Below are 23696 nucleotides of genomic sequence, written 5' to 3'. Positions count from 1 at the left end.
ACAAAGAAAAACTAAATCCATGATTTATTATAGTTTGGGCAACATGCCTAATTAGATCCATGAATGGGAGCAAATGCAGCTTTATATCCCCTTTGTTCAGAACAAAAACAACCTGCCGGTCAACCAGAAAGCTAAGAAGTATCAAAGCTATGGAAACAAGTGTTTTAAAAACCGAAAATACAGAATTAGAAAACATCTCCTCATCCTAATCTCTTTTATCTTGCAAGATAGAATCTTCACTTCCATTTCAAAATAAAGTACCACCAGTGGACCGCACCTTACAGTCTGACCTGCTGGGAAATTGGGCCCGTGTTCCTGATGCCATTACACCTTTTGTTCTTGCCCTTTCGTTTTCCATATACCATTGACTAATATGTTTAAACCTTGTTTCTCCTTCAGTTTTTCTGAAGTAAAATCTGGGTCCCTCAGACTTAGAACATGACCTCTTTTCAATGGTAGATACCTTTGGACTTTTCCTCTGCTTTTTGCCCTCTCTCACTCTTTATTGAGATTCACCTTTCTCAGCCCCGTAACAGCATCACCTCTCTGTTCATTGAACATCATCAGTTTTCTTTTTAAATCAAATGTACATCTTGATCTTTATATTTCTGTCATCTATTCTCTTCACACCTATATTCAGCTGCAACATCTCCTCCCACCTGTCTATCCCCCTACTCATTTTTAGTTATTAGTAAAGCACATTTTTTCCTTCTTTTCTTGGTGCTATAACCACTTCTTTAGATACCAGCATCTATGACAATTTCCCAAATTTGGAAGGTCATCTATGACCTTCCCAAAATGTTCCTTTGTGTTAAGACTTCTCTTAATTTAACATGACAGGGGCACTCTTAGTCAGCCATCATGACACTAAGGAAACAAACAGCAAACTAATTTTTGTGTCTTTGCTTCTTTTGTACCTTTTTACAGTGAAGTAACAGAGGCTGAAACTCAGAAAGCTCTCAGCGATCACTGGTAAGGAGCTGAAGCATAAGCGGTTTTTAAGAAATTTTAAGGAAATGTATCACTTTAAAATCAAGCTGTATTTTCTGTAAATGTGTTTTGTCGCAGTTTACACGGCCTCATTAACAATAGGGAAAATAAGAGAAATTTTGGAAGAAGACTTAAGAGACTACAATACAACCTAGAGGTTGGGGAGACTTTTCTAACCAAGAGAGGGAAGACAAGCTATAAAACAAGACATAGATGTATTAAATATGTAAACATTAAGGTAGGGTGACAGTTTTAATATCCGACAAAATCGAATCCAAGGTGGAAAACAAGGGACAAAGAAAGATTTTATACTCGTAAAGGGAGCAAGTGGTCAAAGATGTAGTGAACTTGAGTAAATGTATCTCACAGTATTGCCTCAAAATTCATGAAGCAACAACTGACAGAACTATAGTGACTACATGTTTTTTAAGATAATTCTCAGAGAGTGAGAGATCAAAAGATAAGAAAAAGTCTAGAAGATTTGCTTCGTATGATCACTAAATTCAAATGGATATAGAACGCATGCAGGACATTCAAAGAAAAATTAACCGTGTACGCAGCCACAAAGGAAGTCTCAATTTGCAAAGAATCAAAACCTTATAATTTGTTTCTCTGAGCAAAATGCAGTGAAATTAGAAATCAGTAGTAAAAGGCTAGCTAAAAAATAATTTTATCTAAATGTTAAAAATATGTGTTATCGGGCTTCCCTGGTGGCTCAGTGGTTGAGAGTCCGCCTGCCGATGCAGGGGACACGAGTTCGTGCCCCGGTCCGGGAAGATCCCACATGCCGCAGAGCGGCTGGGCTCGTGAGCCATGGCCGCTGAGCCTGCGCGTCCAGATCCTGTGCTCTGCAACGGGAGAGTCCACAACAGTGAGAGGCCCGCGTACCGCAAAAAGAAAAAAAAATGAGTTATCGTTGTTTGGGGTTCTAATAGGACAAGGGATAACCCACTCTTACATCATAACCAGAAGACAGAAAATCCTACAAACTTCACTTTATGTGTAAGTGGGGAACATAATTAAACATCAGCTCAGAAGCCCATGCCAGAGGGCGAGAAAGGCAAGGGTTAAGCATAAGAGAGGAGCCTGTGACAAGATTTTAGTGGTGGCAGAACACAGGTAATATATCACCTAAGTTTCTCCCAGGAGACGGTCCACCCTGAGTGAGGAAATGCTGAGGATGGGTCTGTGGCCTGGTGGATCAGAGTACTGGCTACTGGGGAAGTGAATGGAAGGGGCTTGGAAATGCAGAGGACCAGAGGTAGCAGTCTTGGAAAGACACCTCTTCTGGAAGAGAAGGAGGCACTTTGGAAGGGGGAAGTCTCCCTTGGAGGCATAGTAGTAAAATAAAGAAGGAACCAGCTGAAACTGTGGGCCCCAGGGAAAGAAGATAGTATCATTAAATGGTGTCAATATTAATAGAAGGTCATTTATTTTAAAAACTGCACTTCACTGTAACAACAGAAGAGGACAGTCTTGAGCTAAGAAATCTTATAAGCCACCCAAACCCCTCCCCCACCCATATGATTATCTGCCCTGGCTGGTCCAGGAAAATCCAAAACAACTTTTAATTAAAAATAGAATCCTGCATCCATATTCCATAAGAGAACAAAAATGAGAAAACTTTTCAGCAGGATGGAGCTGTACGCCAGTAATTGTAAATTTGATAGTTTGGATCACCCTTCTTGTTAAGAACAACTTGGAAAGCTCATTTTACTTAGGCTGTAAGAAATTACAGGAACAAGGGGACTTCCCTGGTAGCACAGTGGATAAGACTCTGCGCTGCCCATGCCAAGGGCCCCGGTTAAATCCCTGGTCCGAGAACTAGATCCCACATGCATGCCACAACTAAGAGTTCACATGCCACAGCTAAGGAGCCCACCTGCCGCAACTAAGACCCGGTGCAACCAAATAAATACATAAATAAATAAATACAATTACAGGAACAAAATCTGGGAAGGTGAGCCAGTCAGGAAGGCTGATTTTCTCCTAGATGCAACTGCAATCTAAAAGCATGGGTAAGAGGCTAAGAAGCTGAATAGAGCTTCCAACAGACTCTCAGGGCTTTGAAGAATAAAAGTTGCAATTTAGGGTCCACTGAGGACTAGGAGCCCCAGTAAATCCCCCAGGCTCAAATTATTTCTACGTTTTTTATGTATAGTGCTTGATACATTTATAAAATTAACTAGGCACGTAAGGAGACAAGACCACATGACCGAAGACTAAGACTAAGCAGACAAGTGAAACACCCATAAGTAATTCAGATAATGGAATCATCATCCAGGAACTTCATCTATGAACTAAGAATTCATTAGGTCAGTATCCAACAGCAAATCAGACACGATTGAAGAGAGGAAACTCTAAAAAAAAAAAAAATCAAGAAAATATCAATTTGGATGCATGGGAAGAAAAATGGAAAATACTGAAGAAAAAAAGAGGGGGCAGTTCATAGACTTGGGATTGTGTGGAAAGTTATACAGGCATACCTTGGAGATACTTGCAAGTTTGATTCCAGACCACCACAATAAAGTGAATATCACAATAAAGTGAGTCACAAATTTTTTGATTCCCCAGTGCATATAAAAGTTATGTTTACGGTATACTGTAGTCTATTTAGTGTGCAATAGCATTATGTCTAAAAAATAAAAACATGTACATACCTTTTTAAAAAGACCTTATTACTAAAAAATGTTGACTATCATTTGAGCTTTCGGTGAGCCATAATCTTTTTGCAATAGTAACATCAAAGATCACAGATTAGAGATCATCGTAACAAATATAATAATAATGAAAAAGCTTGAAATATGAAAATTACCAAAATGTGACACAGACATGAAATGAGAAGATGTTGTTGGGAAAATGGCACCAGTAGACTTGCTCAATATAGGGTTGCCACAAACCTTCAATTTAAAAAAAAAAAAAAAAAAATCTGCAAAGCACAGTAAAAAAAACTAAGTAGGCCTGTACACATAATTGAAGTCCCATAGAGGAAAAAGAGAATTAGAATCAATATTCCAACAAATAATAGCTAAGAATTTTCCAGACTACACAGTTACAAGAATGAATTAATCCTGTATACTCAAGCTGGATAAACAAAGTTACTTGAAGCACATCATAGAAAAACTGTTGAAAACCAAAGACAAAATCTTAAAAGTCAGAGACAAAAGACAACACTAAGACTAAAGGTGACTTCTTAACTGAAAGAGTGGAAGCCATTAGAAAATAGTATGAAATATTTCTTGGGCCGTACTTCATGTTCTCCTTCCCCATCTTTTATTCACAACCAAGGAAGTTAACTCCCCAGGGGAACTGTTGGCCAGTAGCAGTCAGGAGCCAGTCAGGAGCCAATACTCCCCCTTTTCATCCTTCTGATGGAAAACCCTGAGGTGCATTCTATAGGGTTCCAGCAAGAATAAGCCCCATCACTCATAGAAGTGAACAACCTGATAATACAACTTCGCATTGGCTTTTCCTTCTATTTTACTCCTCCCAGACCCTCTCTCCTCTCACTGGGATCATTTCCCAAATAAAGTACCTGCATGCAAGCCCCTGTTTCAGACCCTGCTTTGGGGGAACCCAGGCTAAGGGTAGATACCAGAAATGGCCCTAGAAAGTGGAACATCATGATGGGACTCTGAAACTGGGTCACTCGCTAATCAAATGGCAAAAAGGATGACATGATTTATGGTAAGTTGTGTTGTGATAAACCCTAGCATGTGATAGATTCTTAGTGATGGTGGATTAAGATGGTGGGGAAAAAAGTGAAGCATGGTGATCAGCTATTGATATTTACTTTCTGAATTTATGTTATATTTCAATTTTTTTAAGTTTAAGAAAAATGTTTCAGTAGATGCAAAACTCCAGAAGAAATAAAGAAAACCAGGCCTGATGCAAAAGAAAATGTAATACAGTATTCCAACATGAATTAAATATAATTCAAAAAGCAGTTGCAGATAGGAAAAAAAACAGATCGGGAATATAAAAATAAACTAGACAAACTGGAACTTATAAAATGGGAACTGATGTTAGGAAAGAAATTGAAGAAAAAAAATTAACCTTGAAATGACTAAATTATAATGTACCTAAGAGAAAATAAATATGACTGAAAATAGACTAAGGATGACAGTGGATAGAAATGAAAGGAGCCAAGAAAATGAAATTAAAGAAATAGGTAGAATCAGTGAGAAAATGATCGCTACAATATAGACAGGCAAACATAAGTAAGCTTTCCTGAAATAAAAGAAGACCTGAATCTACGTACTGAAAGGGTCCACCATGTGTGAAAATTGTTTCAAAACAGTCAACTCTGAAACATATCCTAACAAAACAAGGAGGCTTTAAAGTTAAAGAAAGAATATCCTCTGGTCCTCCAGGCAAAAAAAAAGTGACTTATAAAGAAAACAAAATCTGGTTGGCATTAGATTTTGCAAGAGCAAATCACAAAAGCAAGAGTAGTGAAATACTCATCAAATAACTCAAATGAAGTGTGAACCAAGGATTTTTTTAGTCCAACTCTGCTATCCTTCAAATATCAAGGCTATAGAAAACCAATTTTTATTATGGTGAAATTCACATAACATAAAATTATCTATTTTAAAGTGAACAATTCAGTGGCATTTAACACATTCACAGTGTTGTGCAACCACCACCTCTATAGAGTTTCAAAACGCTTCCATCAATATACAAACCCTGCATACGTTAAGCATTTACACCCTATTACCCTCTCCCCAGCCCTTGGCAGTCCTTCATCTGCTTTCTGTTTCTATGGATTTACCTATTCTGGGTATTTCATGGAAATGGAATCATACAATATGTGACCTTTTGTGTCTGGCTTCTTTCACTTAGCATAGTGTTGTTGAGGTTCATCCACATTGTAACATGTATCAGTACTTCATTCCTTTTTCGAGGCTGAATAATATTCCATTGTGTTAATAACCACTATTTGTTTGTCCATTTATCCATTGATGGACATTTGGGTTGTTTCTACCTTTTGGCTAAGTGAACATTGCTCCTATGAACATTTTGGTACAAACATTTGTTTGAGTACCTGCTGTCAACTCTTTGGGGTACAAATCTAGAAGTGCAATTGCTGGGTCATGTGACAATTCTACTTAATTTCTTGAGGAACTGACCAACTGCTTTTCATAACAACTGCACCATCCTACATTCCCACTAGCAACATTCAAGCATTCCAGTTTCTCCACATCCTTGCAACACTTGCAAAGATTTAAAATATTAAATTCTTAATAGTCATTCTTGTCAGGTGTGAGGTGGTACCTCATTATGGTTTTGATTTGTAGTTCCCTAGTGACTAATGATGTTGTACATCTTTTCATGTGCTTGTTTATAGAAAAAAACAATTTTAGACAAGAATTCAGGGAGTATTGTACTAATGAGTCCTTCCTGAGGAATCTACTGGAAGACCACTTTTGTCCAACAAAGAGATGAATGAGGAAACTGTTTAAAAGACTGGTGGTAAGCACTGACTGTATTTAACTATAGATCTTAGACCAATGAAAGGTGGGGACAAGATGGAAGAATAGTATGTAGCAAATAATTATATGTTCTGGCAAAGTAGATATAACACCTTTTTTTTAAGAGGGGAAAAGGGAAAAAGAAATGGGAAAGTAGAATAATTCGTTTTGGTTTCACATAGATTATAGGTGAGAGTCAAAGATATCACTTAAAGCAGACATATCAGATAGTTGAAGCCTAAATAAAGAAAACGTGGGCATTATGTAAAGATATTAGTGGAAAGATACTAAAACAAGAACCACAAATCATTCTAATCACCAACATTTTTTTAAAACTAAAAAACAAAACAAAACCCAGAGAATGAAAAACACATAGTAAACACAGCATTAAAACAATAGGACAGAGATAAGATCAAGTATTTAAGTTGTAACAATAAATGTAAATGGTCTTAACTAACTTACGAGAAAAGATTTTCAGATTGTCCTTCAAGGCGAAATTCAACTCTATACTGTAAGAGACACTCCTAAAACAAAGTGTAATAAAATTAAAAGGGTAGGTAAAATTATAACCAGGCAAATGCACATAAAGAAATCAGAGATTGTGAACTTGTTATCTTGACAATATGAAATTCATGGAGGGAATAGGGCTTAATGAGACAAAGAAGGACACTTTATATAACTAAAGGCCATAATTCACAGTGAAGATATAAAAGTTACTCATAACTATGTATCAAAGAACATAGCAGCAGCCTTCATACAGAATACAGAAGAGAAACATATGGAAATACATTTAGAAGAGACTTGTAAGATCCATTCTTAGTTCAAGACAAAGCAAATAGGCTAAATAAATAAATATATAGAAAATCTAAACAACATAATTCCAAGGTAGATCTTATAAACATATATTGAACTCTTCACCCTTATTAAAGAGAATATTTCTTCTTTTCAAATACACAAGAAACATTCATGAAAATTGACATGTGAGGTCACCAAGAAAACATCAGTAAGTTCTTTCAAATAAAAATAATGCAAACTAACAACATTATGTTATCACAATGCAATTAGACTGAAAATCAATAAAATCAAAAGGCACGAGGTCTTCTCCATCTGGAAAATTTTAAATTATCAAAAAAATTCTTTAGTCAAAAGGGAAATATAAATGGAAACTGAACAATTTCTCTTAAAAATAATGATTCTAAAAACACTATATGTCAGTCTTTGAGATACAATTAAAACAAAGGTAAAAAGAGAATGCAATTCTCTTTAAAATTTAATCTATTTAAAATAGATTAAATATTTATAAGAATCAAAGTGAAAGTGTAACAATAAATGAATTAAATATCTATCTCAAAAATTAGAAAAGGAACAAAAAGGAAATCTAGAAAGTAGAGAGAAGGAAACAGCAAGGATAAAAGCAGAAATACTTGAGTTTAAAACCAAATAGTAGAAATAAATAAAAAGATCTTTCTTTGAAAAAAAATCAACAAAACAGATCTAATTATTATAAAAGAGAGAAAGCACAAGTACAGATTAAAACATGACAACTGGAGATTAACTACTGAATCAGTGGCTATTCTATTGATAAAATGTCAGGAATCTAAGTTGCACAATTCTATGCATATACATTTGAAAACCTAGATGAAGTGGATGATTTTCTAGAAAATACAGCTTAACAAAATTAACCCTAGTAGAGATAGAAAGCTTAAAAGATCAATTTCCATGGAAGAAATACAGTTATTAAAGAGTTAATCCAAAAAAGCACTAGACCCAGAAGGTTTTACAGATGAATTCTCATAGGCCTTCAAAGACTAGATAATTTTAATGCTATTCAAACTGTTTTAGAGATGTAAAAAGAAAGAAAATTTCCATAATCTTTTAAAGAAGTGAATATATCACTGTTTTGCAAACCCAATAAACACTGCACACACATACTCAAAAGAAAACTAGAAAGTAATCCCACATGAATATTGAAGCAAAAATCCCAAGTAAAATGTTACCAAATAGAATTGACCACCACATTTAACTATATATAAAATACACCATGATCAAGAGGTGTTTATTCCAGAAATGCAGTGTGGCTCAGAATGTCTAGAAACAGACCCAAATACATACAAGAAGTTGGCACAGCAAAGGTGGCTTATTAAATTAATGGAGAGAAGTAGGCTATTCAGTAATGATGTTGGAAGCAATGAAAGGGCATCTAGTAAAAAGAAATGATTGGATCCCTACTCATACGTTAAAGCATAATAGATTCTACAAATATATACATGAAAAAATGAAACCATATATGAACTAGAAGTAAATAAATAATTATTTTTGCAATCTCCAGTGGGGATAGCCTCTATAAGTAGGACACAAAATCCAGGAGGTATGAAATGAAATAATAATAACTTTGCTACAGAAAAATAAAATTTTCTTCATAGCCAAAGAAAAAAAATCATAAAATCAAAAACAAATGAAAAACTTCGAAAAATATTTGCTAAAAATGGAGCAAATAGCTAATTTTCTTAATATATAAAGAGCTCCTAAAAACAGTAAGAAAAAGAACAACAATGTGTAGAAAAATGGGTAAAAATGTTATGAATAATTTACACAAAAGAAACTTCAACTGACTTAATGAAGTGAATATAACATTGTTGAATGTAATTATATTGATGATGGTATTAAACATGGAAAAGATACTCAACATGCTCATAATTAAAAAATGCAAATAAAAACCACAATGAGATATAATTTTTCAACTACCAGATTGACAAGATCAAAAATTTTATAGTGCTAGCAGGGCTATAGGGAACAGGCACATTCACGTATTACTAGCAGGAGGGTAATTTCCCACAAACGCTGTGGTGATCAGTTTGGCAATTCTATCAAAATTTAACATACATGTCTTTTAATCCAGTAATTTCACTTTGAAGACATTATCCCAGAGATGTACTTGCAAATGTAAGAAATAATCTTGGACAACATTTTTATTTCATTATTTGTTTAAAAAGGAAAAATTGGAAATGCCCTAAATATCCAATTGGGAATTCATCCAATAAATTATGGATCTTATGGTCATGAAACTGAATATCATGCCACTATTTAAAAGATGACTTATATGGAATGCTCTCTAAGATATATTTTTGTTTGATTTTTGGCTTAAAACAACAGAAACTTACTTAGAGTTCTAGAGGCTAGAAGTCTGAAACCAAGGTGTTGGCAGGGCCATAGTCCCCATGAAGACTTCAGGGAAGAATCTGTTCCATGCCTGTCTCCTAGCTTCCGGTGGTTACTGGTAAGTCCTTGGCATTCCTTGGCTTGTAGACCCATCACTCCAGTCTGCTCCTGTCTTAACAGGGCATTCTCCTCTCTGTGTCTATGTGTTCCAAATACATTTTTAAGTGAAAACATAAGGTAAAGAACAGTTTATGCAATAAATTACGTAAAAACATATACGTTGCTTCCATGTCCTGGCTATTGTAAATAGAGCTGTAATGAACATTTTGGTACATGACTCTTTTTGAATTATGGTTTTCTCAGGGTATATGCCCAGTAGTGGGATTGCTGGGTCATATGGTAGTTCTATTTTTAGTTTTTTAAGGAATCTCCATACTGTTCTCCATAGTGACTGCATGGATAAAGAAGATGTGGCACATGTATACAATGGAATATTACTTAGCCATAAAAAGAAATGAAATGGAGTTATTTGTAGTGAGGTGGATGGACCTAGAGTCTGCCATACAGAGTGAAGTAAGTCAGAAAGAGAAAAACAAATAGCGTATGCTAACACATATATATGGAATGTAAAAAAAAAAAATTGGTCATGAAGAAACTAGGGGCAAGATGGGAATAAGTCATGAAGAACCTAGGGGCAAGATGGGAATAAAGACGCAGACCTACCAGAGAATGGACTTGAGGGGACGGGGACGGGGAAGGGTAAGCTGGGACAAAGTGAGAGAGTGGCATGGACATATACACATATACACTACCAAATGTAAAAATAGATAGCTAGTGGGAAGCAGCCACATAGCAAAGGGAGATCAGCTAGGTGCTTTGTGACCACCTAGAGGGGTGGGATAGGGAGAGTGGGAGGGAGGGAGATGCAAGAGGGAAGAGATATGGGGACATATGTATATGTATAACTGATTCACTTTGTTATAAAGCAGAAACTAACACACCATTGTAAAGCAATTATACTCCAATAAAGATGTTAAAAAAAACACATATGTAGGGCTTCCCTGGTGGCGCAGTGGTTGGGAGTCGGCCTGCCGATGCAGGGAACACGGGTTCGTGCCCCAGTCCGGGAGGATCCCGCGTGCCGCGGAGCGGCTGGGCCGGTGAGCCGTGGCCGCTGGGCCTGCGCGTCCGGAGCCTGTGCTCCGCAACGGGAGAGGCCACAGCAGTGAGAGGCCCGCGTACCGCAAAACAAAAACAAACAAACAAACAAACAAACACATATGTAAATGTGCTTGAATATAAATAAAATATCTTTTGAACTATAAGAAGTTGATAAGTGGTAGCTTCTGGGAAACGGAATTGGCAGCTAGGGGAAGAGGTAGGAAAAAACCTTACTTTTTACTTTGCTTCCATTTGTGTATTACTTACAGCTATATTGAGATATATTTCACATACCATAAAGTTCATCCATTTAAAGTATACAGTTAAGTGATTTTTATTTTTATTTTTTTTTTTTTTGGCTACGTCGAGTCTTGGTTGCGGCACGGGATCTTCATTGCAGCATGCAGGCTCTCCGTTGCGGCACGCGGGCTTCTCTCTAGTTGTGGCTCATGGGCTCCAGAGTGCGTGGGCTCCATAGTTTGCGACACGCGGGCTCTCTAGTTGAGGCGCGCGGGCTCAGTAGCCCCGCGGCATATGGGATCTTAGTTCCCCCACCAGGGATTGAACCCATGTCCCCTGCCTTGGAAGGCGGATTCTTAACCACTGGACCACCAGGGAAGTCCCTCAGTGACTTTTTTTTTTTTTTTTTTTTTGCGATACGCGGGCCTCTCACTGTTGTGGCTTCTCCCGTTGCGGAGCACAGGCTCAGGACTCGCAGGCTCAGAGGCCATGGCTCACGGGCCCAGCCGCTCCGCGGCATGTGGGATCTTCCCTTACCGGGACACGAACTCGCGTCCCCTGCATCAGCAGGCGGACTCTCAACCACTGCGCCACCAGGGAAGCCCCCTAAGTGATTTTTAACATATTCCAGAGTTCTGCAATGATCACCAAAATCAAATTTTAGAACATTTTCAGCACTCCAAAAAGAAAACACATATATTGGCTTGGCCAAAAGGTTTTTTCGATTTTTTCTGTAAGATGGCTCTGGTAGCACATAGTTGTCTTTAACTTCATTGAAACAATTTTGTTAGATTGTATGTGACAGCTGACATATCAGCATGCATTTTAAAAAAGACATCAAAATTGGTGAATTTTTGTGTAGCCATTTTAATATTGAAGATGGAAGGAAAAAAAGCAACAATTTTCGGCATATTATGCTTTATTATTTCAAGAAAGGTAAAAACACAACCAAAACGCAAAACAAAGATTTGTGCAGTGTATGGAGAAGGTGCTGTGACTGATCGAACTTGTCAAAAGTGGTTTGTGAAGTTTCGTGCTGGAGATTTCTCGCTGGACGATGCTCCTTGGTTGGGTAGACAAGTTGAAGTTGATAGCAATCAAACTGAGACATTAATTGAGAATGGTCAGCTTTATACCACGCGGGAGATAGCTGACATACTCAAAATATCCAAATGAGGCATTGAAAATCATTTGCACCAGCTTGGTTACGTGAATCGCTTTGATGTTTGGGTTCAACGTAAGTTAAGCAAAGAAAAACCCTTCTTAACCGTATTTCTGCATGTGATTCTCTACTTAAATGTAATGAAAACGTTCCATTTTTAAAACAAACTGTGACGGGCGATGAAAGGTGGATACCGTACAACAATGTGGAACAGAAGAGATCGTGGGGCGAGAGAAATGAACCATCACCAACCACACCAAAGGGCAGTCTTCATCCAAAGAAGGTGGTGTTGTGTATATGGTGGGATTGGACGGGAGTCCTCTATTATGAGCTCCTTCCGGAAAACCACACAATTAATTCCAACAAGAACTGCTGCCAATTAGACCATCTGAAAGCAGCACTCCACGAAAAGCATCCAGAATTAGTCAACAGAAAATGCATAATCTTCCATCAGGATAACGCAAGACCGCATGTTTCTTTGATGGCCAGGCAAAAACTGTTACAGCTTGGTTGGCAAGTTCTGATTCATCCACCATATTCACCAGACATTGTACCTTCGGATTTCCATTTACTTCGGTCTTTACAAAATTCTCTTAATGGAAAAAATTTCAATTCCCTGGAAGACTGTAAAAGGCATCTGGAACAGTTCTTTGCTCAACAAGATAAAAAATTTTGGGAAGATGGAATTATGAAGTTGCCTGAAAAATGGCAGAAGGTAGTAGAATAAAAGGGTGAATACGTTGTTCAATAAAGTTCTTGGTGAAAATGAAAGATGTGTCTTTTATTTTTAAAAACTGAAGGCACTTTTTGGCCAACCCAATACATAGCAATCATTCTCCATTCCCAGCTTCCCTACCCTCAGCCCCAGGTAACCACTAATCTACTTTCTGTCTCTGTGGATTTGCGTATTCTATATATTTCACATAAATGGAATCATAATATGTGGTTTTGTGACTGGCTTCTTTCATTAAATAACATTTTCAAGGTTCGTTCACATTGTAGCATGCATTAGTATTTCATTCATTTTTATTGCTAAATAATATTCCATTGTATGACTATAGTACACTTTGTTTATTCACTCATCAGTTGATAGATATTTTGGTTTTTTTCCCACTTCTGGGCAATTATGAATAATGCTGCTATGAACATTTGTGTACAAGTATTTCCGTGGAGGTATGTTTTCATTACTCTTGGGTATATACCTAGTTGTGGAATTTCTAGATTGTATGGTAACTATGTTTAACTTTTTGAGGAACTACCAGTTTTCCAAAGTGGCTACACCATTTTCCATTTATACATTTTGGATTTTTGAACCATGTGCTAATATTATCTATCTAAAATAATTAATTAAATGTTATTAAATAATAAATTAGAGCTATACCCATTGACTTAGAGAGATTTCTATTATGTATTGTTTATTTTAAAATATTTATTTATTTATTTATGCTGTGCCAGGTCTTAGTTGCAGCATGCGGGATATTCATTGGGCATGCGGGATCATTAGTTTCTGCGTGTGCAATCTTTTTAGTTGTGGCATACAGATTCTTTAGTTGCAGCATGCATGTGGGATCTAGTTCCCTGACCAGGTATCAAACCCAGGCTCCCTGCATTGGGAGCGTGGAATCTTAGCCACTGGACCACCACTAGGTGTGTTTGTTTGTTTATTGGCCATGCTGCATGGCATGTGGGATCTTAGTTTCCCAACCAGGAATCGAACCCATACCTGCAGTAGAAGTGAGGATTCCTAACCACTGGACTGCCAGGGAATTCTCAAAGAATTTATTTATATATTTATTTATTTATATTATGTATTATGAAGGATCTAAAGCAAGATACCATAAAGTAAGAGAAATATATATAATATGATCATACTTTTATAAATTGAAGAGCAAAAAATTTGTGTGTTCACCCATATGCAACTTGTATCAGTCATAAATGCTTTTGCGTACAAGAAAACAATAAACTAGACTAAGAGTGGTTTAAACAAATAGTGTTTTATTTTTCTTCCATGATTGGTAGTCTAGATGTAGACAGCTTCTAGCATTGGCTTGGTAGCTTAGTATGGTCTTGAAAGACCCAGATCCTTTCTATATGCCTACTCCACCATCTTTAATATGTTGACGTATCACTGCAAGGCCACAAGATGCCAATAGCACCTACAGGCATCATATGCGCATTCTACACAGGGAGAAGGGCAAAAGGGCAAATGAGTCAGCAAAACCCACCTAACTTCCACTAACATTTCATTGGCCAAAACTGGGTCACATGGCTACCTCTAGCTCCAAGGTAAGCCAGGAAATATGAGGAAAGGATTATCATGATTGCGTTGGGCCAATCATGACCCATTGCCAGACTAAGCACCTTGTATCACAAATAGAATCAGGATTCTACTAGCAAAGAAGAATGGGAACATTGTCTGACACTATGTGTACATAAATACAAGATTGTAGGAGAAGGGACAAACGTATGGAAGGATGCACGTCAGAGTGCTAACAATGATTTGGAAGGGTGGAGGGAGAAGACAAGGGCAGGCGGGTGGGTGGGAGTATAAGAGTGATGCGTTAGTTAAAACCGCAACTAGGAATCAGAAACTAAACCCAGAAACCAGGACACATTCTAGCATACATTGAGTAGAACAAGGCCAACGTGAGAAACACTAAAGGAGGATGTATAACTTACCTCTTGGTAACATTGGTTTAGAGTTATCAGTTTCTTAAGAATGAGGAATTGGAGACTTGGAGACTGATGTCAGGAACCAACTGAATGTCTTTGGGTTTTATATTGATAAGTATAGTGATCTACAGTGAATGGAACAGATTTCTCGATTCAAAGAAAAATCAGTAGGAACTGCAAAAGAGTATACTTTGGAGCTCCAAAATCATTCTACAGGAATACAAAAGGGGATAAAATCGGGCATTCATATAGAAATAAAAGCTTCACAGGTTGGGAACAACAAAGTAAAACTTGACATGAAGTGTTTTAACAGAAGGGAATGTATGATGGGTGTCATGTAGTTTTTCAATGGCTAGAGATTCTCCGAGATCTCTTGCTCTGCTTTCCCCATCTGACCAAAAATTGATAGAGTCAGGGGCAGAGAATCTAAATCAGAACCAAAGTAGATGGGGTGCAAAGATACTGGATGCCTCTGGGGCCCCATCTCACATCCGTGCTGCCACATCTCAGATTCCAGCTGTGGCTTTGGTGGCCAGTTCTGTGACAGCTTCAACTCACTCCACTGTAACAGCATTTTGCCTGAGGTGTATACTGTGTTCTTTGCTGTGTGCTCTGCGACTTCTCTAAAGCTGTGAACACCTGTAGGAGTTTACTTAGCCTGTACACATGCTACAGCAATCCACTGCATGATTGAAATGATGATACCTTTGGGATCAGGCAATCCAGAGAGTGCTCATAAGATCTACAAACAAATGGCCCAAACTCCCATGCCACCTGACTGGGTTACACCAATGCCATGTCCTTGACTCACACCTATGGTGTCATGGGTCAGGAAGGCCCTTTGCTACTACCAGATATCAGGGAGAAAAAAATCTTGAGTTTGATTTATGGATCAGTAGGCCCAGTTTGTTGATGTGAGCTCAAAATGGATTGCTGCCACACCAAGCCTCACTTAAGGATGCCCCAAAGGACAGGGATGGATGTGTGTGGGCTCAGATGATGGCCTCCCTTCACCACAGCTGGTCCTGGCAACTGCTCAGGCTGCCGGTAGCACAGACTAACACTGAGCCCTCTATATGGTACCATCTCTCAAAGAGACCAGCCAGCCACTGATAGCAGCTTGCTTATGGTGGACTTTTTCCACTTTGGAGGGGGCAGAAATTTGTTCTTCCTTGAATTGCTATCTCCTCTGGATATGTGTTTGTCTTCCCTGTCCACAATGCCTCCACCAGTACCACCATTGGAGGGATAACAGAATTTCTGATTTACCAAGATAACTAATGGGAACCTGCTGTATAGCACAGGAAGCTCAGCTCAGTATTCTGTGATGACCTAGATGGGTGGGATGGGGGTGGAGGTGGGGCGTTGAGGGAGGTCCAAGAGGGAGGGTATCTATGTACGCATATAGCTGATTCACTTCATTGTACAGCGGAAACTAACACAACATTGTAAAGCAATTACACTCCAATTAAAAAAAGAAAAACAGAATGTCTGATTTACCAGATGAGATCCCACATCGCATTGCCTCCGCTCAAGGGATTCCTTTCACAGAAGAGGAGGGGTGACTGCTTCTACCAAATATTGCAGTGCCCAGAGGCAGCCACCCTCCGAGAACGAAGGAATGCCCTATTGCAGGCCCAGCTGAAGTTCCTTCTTAGAGACAACTGAGCAAGTTGAGGTACTGTCCTCCGGGATACAAATTATGTACTGAATCTCTAGCTAGCGTGGCCCTCTGTCCCCAATGGCTAAAATATATGACTCCAGAAACCAAAAGGTAGAAGCAGGAGTGTCCCCTTCACCACCACTCCCCATAACCCGATTGCAGAATATGTACTTCCCATGTCCGCAGTCTTAGGTTCTGTGAGGTCCTGTTTCCTGAGAGGGGAACCATTTCACCCAACACAGTAAGAGTCCCTCTGAAGCCACAAGTGTGCCATTATTTTGGGCTCTTCTTAATAGGCAGAAAAAAAAAAAAGAAATTACTAAATGTGGTGGATTAATGAGAGCCACAAACTCCCCCCATAAAGATAGGATCTATTTTTCCTCCCCCTTGTATCTGGGCTGTGCCCGTGACTACTTTGACCAGGAGAATACTGTGAAGGTGCTGCTGTGGAGGTTCCTGATGTCACCTTTAAGAAGTCCCCCATTTCCTTGGAGTTCTTCTTCACTTAACTGATCCATCTGAGCTCACTGGCTGATAAACACCCCGGCTGTGGTACCTCTTGGATCAGGAATGCCAACCTCTCTTCCCAAAGTTCTCCTTGACATGTGTTTCACCGGAGGCCAACTCCTTGGCATGTGACTGTCTTGTCACTATCACCGTCATTTCTTGCCATGGCATAGCCACTCCTAGTACACATCCTCACGATTAACATGTCTGCAGAGTATAGTCATTAGCAGCTGTGGTTTCTGCTGCTGGGAACAGTGAAGGAGGGCATCATTCTATAGAACACTATTACTAGTTTCCAAGGGAATGGAAAAACACCTGTGTTGCTAACTACCTGGCTTTCAGTTCAAGCAAAATGTCAGGGACGGCAGCTCAAAGAGTGGTTTCTGCCTGCTAATCCCAAGTCAGGACTCACGTATGCAGCCTAATCTATTTCTACTGCAGACATCTCACTTGAAATAGCTTCAGTATTTACAAAGTCATCGTAAATATATATGTTTTCATATTACATGTCCATGGGAATGATTTGCATGGAAGGATTCTCAAATGCCAAGTAAAACATTACCATGGAGCTCTAGCTGATATAAAATGATTGCTTTTATGGCAGTTGACATCCCACTTTGGGTTAGTCTTATTATTGTCATTGTTTTTGTTACTAAAACCAGTGACACAGCATCAAAGGCATGATCCATGAAAGAAATAACTGATAAGCTGGATTTCATTAAAATTTAAAACTTCTGCTCTGAGAAAGACACTGTCAAGAGAATGAAAAGATAAACCACAGACTGGGAGAAAATATTTGCAAAAGAGATATCTGATAAAGGACTGTTATCCAAAATATATAAAGAACTCTTCAAACTCAACAATAAGGAAATAAACCACCCAATTTAAAAATGGGCCAGAGATCTGAACAGACACCTCACCGAAGAAGATAGACAGATAGGTGGTAAGCATATAAAAAGATGCTCTACATCATATGTTACTATAAAACAACAAATTAAAATAACAGCAAGTTACCACTATACACTTGCTAGAATGGCCAAAATCTGGAAAACTGACAGCACCTAATGCTGACAAGAATGTGACACAACAACTCTCAAGCATTTGCTGGTGGAATGTTTGCAAGACAGTGTGGCAGTTTCTTACAAAGCTAAACGTATTCTTACTGTACAACCCAGCAATCAAGCTCCTTGATATTTACCCAAGTGAGTTGAAAACATATGTCCACACAAAAACCCATATACGGATGTTTATAGGAGCTTTATTCATAAATGCCAAAACTTGGAACAACCAGGATGTCCTCAATGGATGAATGGATAAATAAACTGTGGTACATTCAGACAATGGAAAGTTATTCGGTACTAAAAAGAAATGAACCATGAAAGCCTTGAAAAGACACAAAGAAAACTTAAATGCATATTACTAAGTGAAAGAAGCCCATCTGAAAAGGCTACATACTGTTCGATTCCAACTATATGGTATCCTATAAAAGGCAAAACTATGGAGACAGAGAAAAGATCTGTAGCTGCCAGGAGTTAGCGGGGGAAGGAGGGATGAATAGGTGGAGCACAGAGGATTTTAAGGGCAGTGAAACTACTCTGTATGATACTATAATTGTGGACACATGTCATTATACATTTGTCCAAATCCATAGAATGTACAACACCAAGAGTGAACCCTAATGTAAACTATGGACTTAATGATGTGTCAATGTAAGTTCACCGAACGTAATAAATGTACCACTCAGGGGCTAAATGTTGATGGCAGGGGAGACTGTGCATGTGCAGGGGGAATGGGGGAAGACAATTTTGTACTCTCTGTACTTAGCACTCAATTTTGCTATGAACCCAAAACTGCTCTAAAAAATAAAGTCTATTTTTAAAACTACGGTACAGCCTACCATTTTTTCCTCACATTCTGCTTCTTTGAAGCCCTGGAGCTGTTTAGTTATTAAGAAGCTCTTTCATATAAGAGTCTTGGGTGACAGTAGAAAAGTATAGCTTCAATCTGTATGAAAACAGAGACAGCTGAGTCCACTGAACGAGGTTCACCACTTCTGCTCCTAACTGACCACATGTCCATAATGAGGCCAACTTCCTGGACATTTCACCTCCACCTGAATATGAGCATATTTGACTAAATGGTTCTAAAATCACCTGCACCTTGAAAGTGTGATTCTTTTATTTTTATTTTCCATTTTTTATTTCCACAGTCAGAAGCTGGTAAGGTTTCAGGGCCATTGTCACACTGGACCCAATTAATCTAGAGAAACTTTGGAAGTCAGGCAGTAACTTGTAGTGGATAAATAAGAGGAAAGATGTTGCAGGACCAGAGACATCAGCTAGCAAACCTGGCAGCACCCTGTCCTCCGCAGAGGAGAGACTCAGAGCTGACAGAAGATCCCTTGTGATTTACACAGAGAGGTTCTCAAGCACACATTCCTCCCCAGTAAGGGAAGAATCGAATGATTCAGTATGGATATTCTGAAGGGACACAGCTAGAACACAAGACACACAGAGAAAGTCTTTATGAAATGGAAGGAAAAAGAACTGTGAATGTTTATCAGATTTTATATTCTTAAAAAGTAAAAAGAGGATTACACTGTGGTAATGGCAGAATAACAACTAAACTGACCTCTGGATAAATATATTAAAAAAACCAAATATATGAATGCGCCGGAGAAAGTCCCAAAGCAGGTAAAAAACTAGAGAAATCTCTCTCTCTCTTCTCTGTCTCGCTCTCTGTCTCACTCTGTCTCTCTGTCTCTCTCTCTCACACACACACAGAGCTCTTTGCCTGAGGGCAGACCTTAGTCAGCTACCATGCATCTGGCTAAACCTCAAACGCTTAGTCTCAGAGGCATGAATAATCAGAGGAGTTTAGGGTGACCACAGCAGTTAGAAAGCGGGAAGCTGGGGGAACATCATGAAAAGAAGAGATCCACGGAGGGGGAGCCCTAAATTTAGTGTATAAACTCTGCTCAGATCTCTGGCTGCCTCTGACCTACACGCGCATGGGGCAGATTTCAAGCAGTCCAACTAAGGATAAAAGAACCAAACTGAGATTTCAGTTGCTGTCCACCACAGAAGACGTACAATTTGGATTTTGAATTCACCCAAATAAACTGCTCATTAAGTAGACACACAAACAAAAAAGAAATCAAGAATCTTCAGAGGAATATGATGAATTCAGTCTTTACAACATATCATTCATAATATTCAGGATATTATCCAAAATTACCAGACCTACAAAGACATAGGAAAATGTGATCCATACTCAAGAGAGAAGGTAAACAACTGGAGACACTAACCCTAAAATGACCCAGAAGTTGGGATTCTCAGACAGGGATTTAAAGCAGCTATTATAACTATGCTCAGTAATGTAAAGAAAAGTGTGCTTGTGTAACAAAGGAACAAATAGGAAATCTAGGCAGAGAAATAGAAACAATTAAAAAGAACAAAGTGGAAATTCTAGAACCAAGAATTAAAATCCAAAATTAAAAATGGACAGCTGATTGTAGATAACAAAAGAGAGTTAGTGAGATTAAAAATGTATCAGTAGACACTACTCTATGGAGCACAGTGAAAAAATTTTCAAAAGTGAACAAAGCCTCAGTGATCTGTGGAAAAATATGATAAAAAAATCTAGTATACATGTAATTGGAATCCTAAAAATAGAGGAGAGATGAAATGGAAAAAATATTTGAAGAAACCAAACCAGGATATATAAAGGTAAACCACACCTATCATTATCATAGTCAATCTGCTGAAAGCTAAAACTACAGAGAGAACCTTGAGCGGCCAAAGATAAATGACATATTACATGTAGGGGAAGAATGCTACAAATGATCTCTGGCTTATCATTAGAAAAAAATGGAGGCCAGAAAACAGGGAAATCACATCTTTAAAATGCTGAGAGAAAAAAATGCCAACTCATAATTCTACATCAACAAATATCCTTCAAGAATAAGGCAAAGTGAAAATATTTTCTATAAATAAAAGGTAAGAGAATTTGCCACCAGCAGACCTGCACTGCAAAAGGAAGTTCTTCAGGCCGGAGGGAAGCAATACTGAATAGAAAGTAGCCATTAAACTTGCCATTAATAATGTAAAAGACTTCTGACTGACCATCACCATCATGGAGGTAATGAAATATTACATAATCGTTGGTGCTCTTCACCAAATATTCCTGATTTTCCTCCTTTAGGCATATGGTAGAATTGCCAATTCCACTTATTGTAGTTGAGTGTGGTCATATAACTTGCTTTAGTCTACAGCATGTGGCAGAAACTTTAACGAACTGTACAGTTTGCTTCATTTTCTGTTTTTCCAGGCCTAGCAGTCATGAAAACACAGAGATAGCATAGACTAGGTCTTGAGTCTTCCCACAAATCATCTCTTAGACAATAATTCATTTCCACCACCAGTCAACTGTGAGATCCTGCCGGGACCCCTTCCCCTCAGTCTCATTTTCCTTACAGTAAATGGAGTTGGTGTAGGGAAGCGGTCCCCAACCTTTCTGGCACCAGGGACCAGTTTTGCGGAAGACAATTTTTCCACGGACGGGGGGACGGGGGTGGGGGTGGGGAATAGTTCAGGCGGTAACGCGAGCAATGGGGAGCGGCAGATGAAGCTTTGCTCACTCGCCGCTCACCTCCTGCTGTTCAGCCCGGTTCCTAACAGGCCGAGGACCAGTACCGGGCCACGGCCCACGGGTTGGGGAGCCCTGGTATAGGGCAACCAAGATGGGGGTTGTAACCTCCAAGATCCCGTCTGGCTCCAGCGTTCTGTAATTGCAGGACTCTGAGAATAGGTACACATCCCTCTAGTCACAAATCCTGGAATTCTGTCTATTTCTTGGTTTGCTGACTGAAGAGGTTTCAAAAAGCTGCAATATGTGATGGCACCCAACGCAAGCTTTAATAATTAAAAAGCAGGGCGGAGCTGGTGTTGACCAAGATGCAAAACAAAATACATCTATAAAAGAAATGGGCCCCACTCAAAGACATAAATCATGCTTCCTGCTCATATATTTCCCGCTGTACTTTCCCTGAAGCTTTGTTGTTCATTTTTCTCACCATCAGTAAGTAAAAATTGTTTGTTACATGTGTAACGACTTAGTGTTTTCCCTTCTGAACCATGGTGCTCTCTAGTTAAGGGGCACATATTCTTTGCACCTGTTCTGATTGTCATTGGTGTTATTAAAGATAAAGCCTTTCCACTTGGGTTTATTCAGAGAGGGTTAACATCTGATTTTACATGGAACTATTTAAAAGAAAAAAAAAGCAGCGTGGCCTGAAGCGCTTCTAGCATAGGGTGTGGAAGTATTTGATGTCCTGGTGCTTGTTCATAAAAGAATGTTGTTTTGAAATGTGCAGTGAAGTCAGGGAACAGAGACCCAAAGAAAGTTCCCATAGACATCAAATCAAATCAACCCCCTCCCCAAAATACTTCCCTCTCGGACCACAGGGCCCCTTGGCTCTGTGCCCACCATCTGTGCTCAGGGAGGCCCCAGCCTGGCTGCCTGGAGTGATGTGTGAATATGGGCTTGTCCTAGTCAGGGCACTGATAAAGGTCATTCGTGTACCAGGACCCACAGTACCGAGGCTGCCCCAGTGGCCTGGAAGACACCTCACTGTCAAGGAAACCAAACATACACCAACCACAATCCTCCAACTCAGCTCTAGTCAGCTCACCTTCCCCTACAAAATAAGACCCACTCACCTTGTAAGGAAAGCCCCGACCAGCCAAACATGCACTGCTTCTGCATCGCCTCTTCTAACATCTACAGAACTCCCTGTTGCCCAAAATCCCTTGGGAAGAGTGCCCCACTGCTTGTGAGGCACGGTACTCCCCCAGTCCATGGATTATTTTCCCTTGAATAAAGGAATCAAACTTGTTACTAAATTGTTTAATTTTTGTCACTTCACAGCACGAACGGGCAGGAGGAGAGACATTTGTCAATGGTGAACCAGTCTCTGAAGGTAGTCTGCAAGAATGTATCACCCAGGTAGCAGCCCTTCCCCATGAACCCATGGTTCGTGGATTACACAGGCTCCGGACGCGCAGGCTCAGCTGCCATGGCTCACGGGCCCAGCCACTCCGCGGCATGTGGGATCTTCCCGGACCGGGGCACGAACCCGTGTCCCCTGCATCGGCAGGCAGACTCCCAACCACTGCGCCACCAAGGAAGCCCAAGGTAAGTCATGTTTTAATGCAAGTTTTTAAGAACCATAGATTAATGCAAAAAAACCATGATGAATGAATTATCAACATTTTAAGTAAAGACAGGATCCATAACAATGCATTGCTCGGTCATATTGCAGCCTGAGGCAAAAGGAATACACTGGCTCTGTCTTTATTTAAAATTTTGATATTTCGTTCATCATAGACCTCTGTATTTTGATTGTTTAAATGTTGAATTAAAATATGATTTATCTTTAGGGCGTGCCCTGAAATGTGCCCGAGGCAGTGCCTCACCTGCCTCACCCTGTCCCAGCCCTGACCCACACACTCTGCAGTGACAGGATCGGCCTCCCATCCACCCTCCCACACTTTCAAAAGTCACCTTTCCCAGGTGGTGGAGGAAGACAGGGTTTGTTAAGAATCTGTTCCCTGTCAGTGGTCACTGCAGCCCGACCCTCTGTTGTCATTCATCTCCTCATGTCTGT

At 39.3% G+C, this 23696-nt stretch overlaps 1 long non-coding RNA gene across 1 annotated transcript; it reads left to right on the top strand.

Moving 5' to 3' along the window:
• Positions 1–267: 267 nt before the first annotated feature.
• Positions 268–23219, top strand: LOC137214956 (uncharacterized). Its single transcript, XR_010939108.1, has 4 exons — positions 268–972; positions 6341–6465; positions 9618–9741; positions 22958–23219. It is a non-coding gene; the product is annotated as an uncharacterized lncRNA (long non-coding RNA).
• The last annotated feature ends 477 nt before the right edge of the window (positions 23220–23696 follow it).

The sequence above is a fragment of the Pseudorca crassidens genome, chromosome 20, assembly GCF_039906515.1.
Source record: "Pseudorca crassidens isolate mPseCra1 chromosome 20, mPseCra1.hap1, whole genome shotgun sequence".
Classification (NCBI taxonomy): Eukaryota; Metazoa; Chordata; class Mammalia; order Artiodactyla; family Delphinidae; genus Pseudorca; species Pseudorca crassidens.
This window is presented reverse-complemented; position numbering and strand designations above follow the sequence as displayed.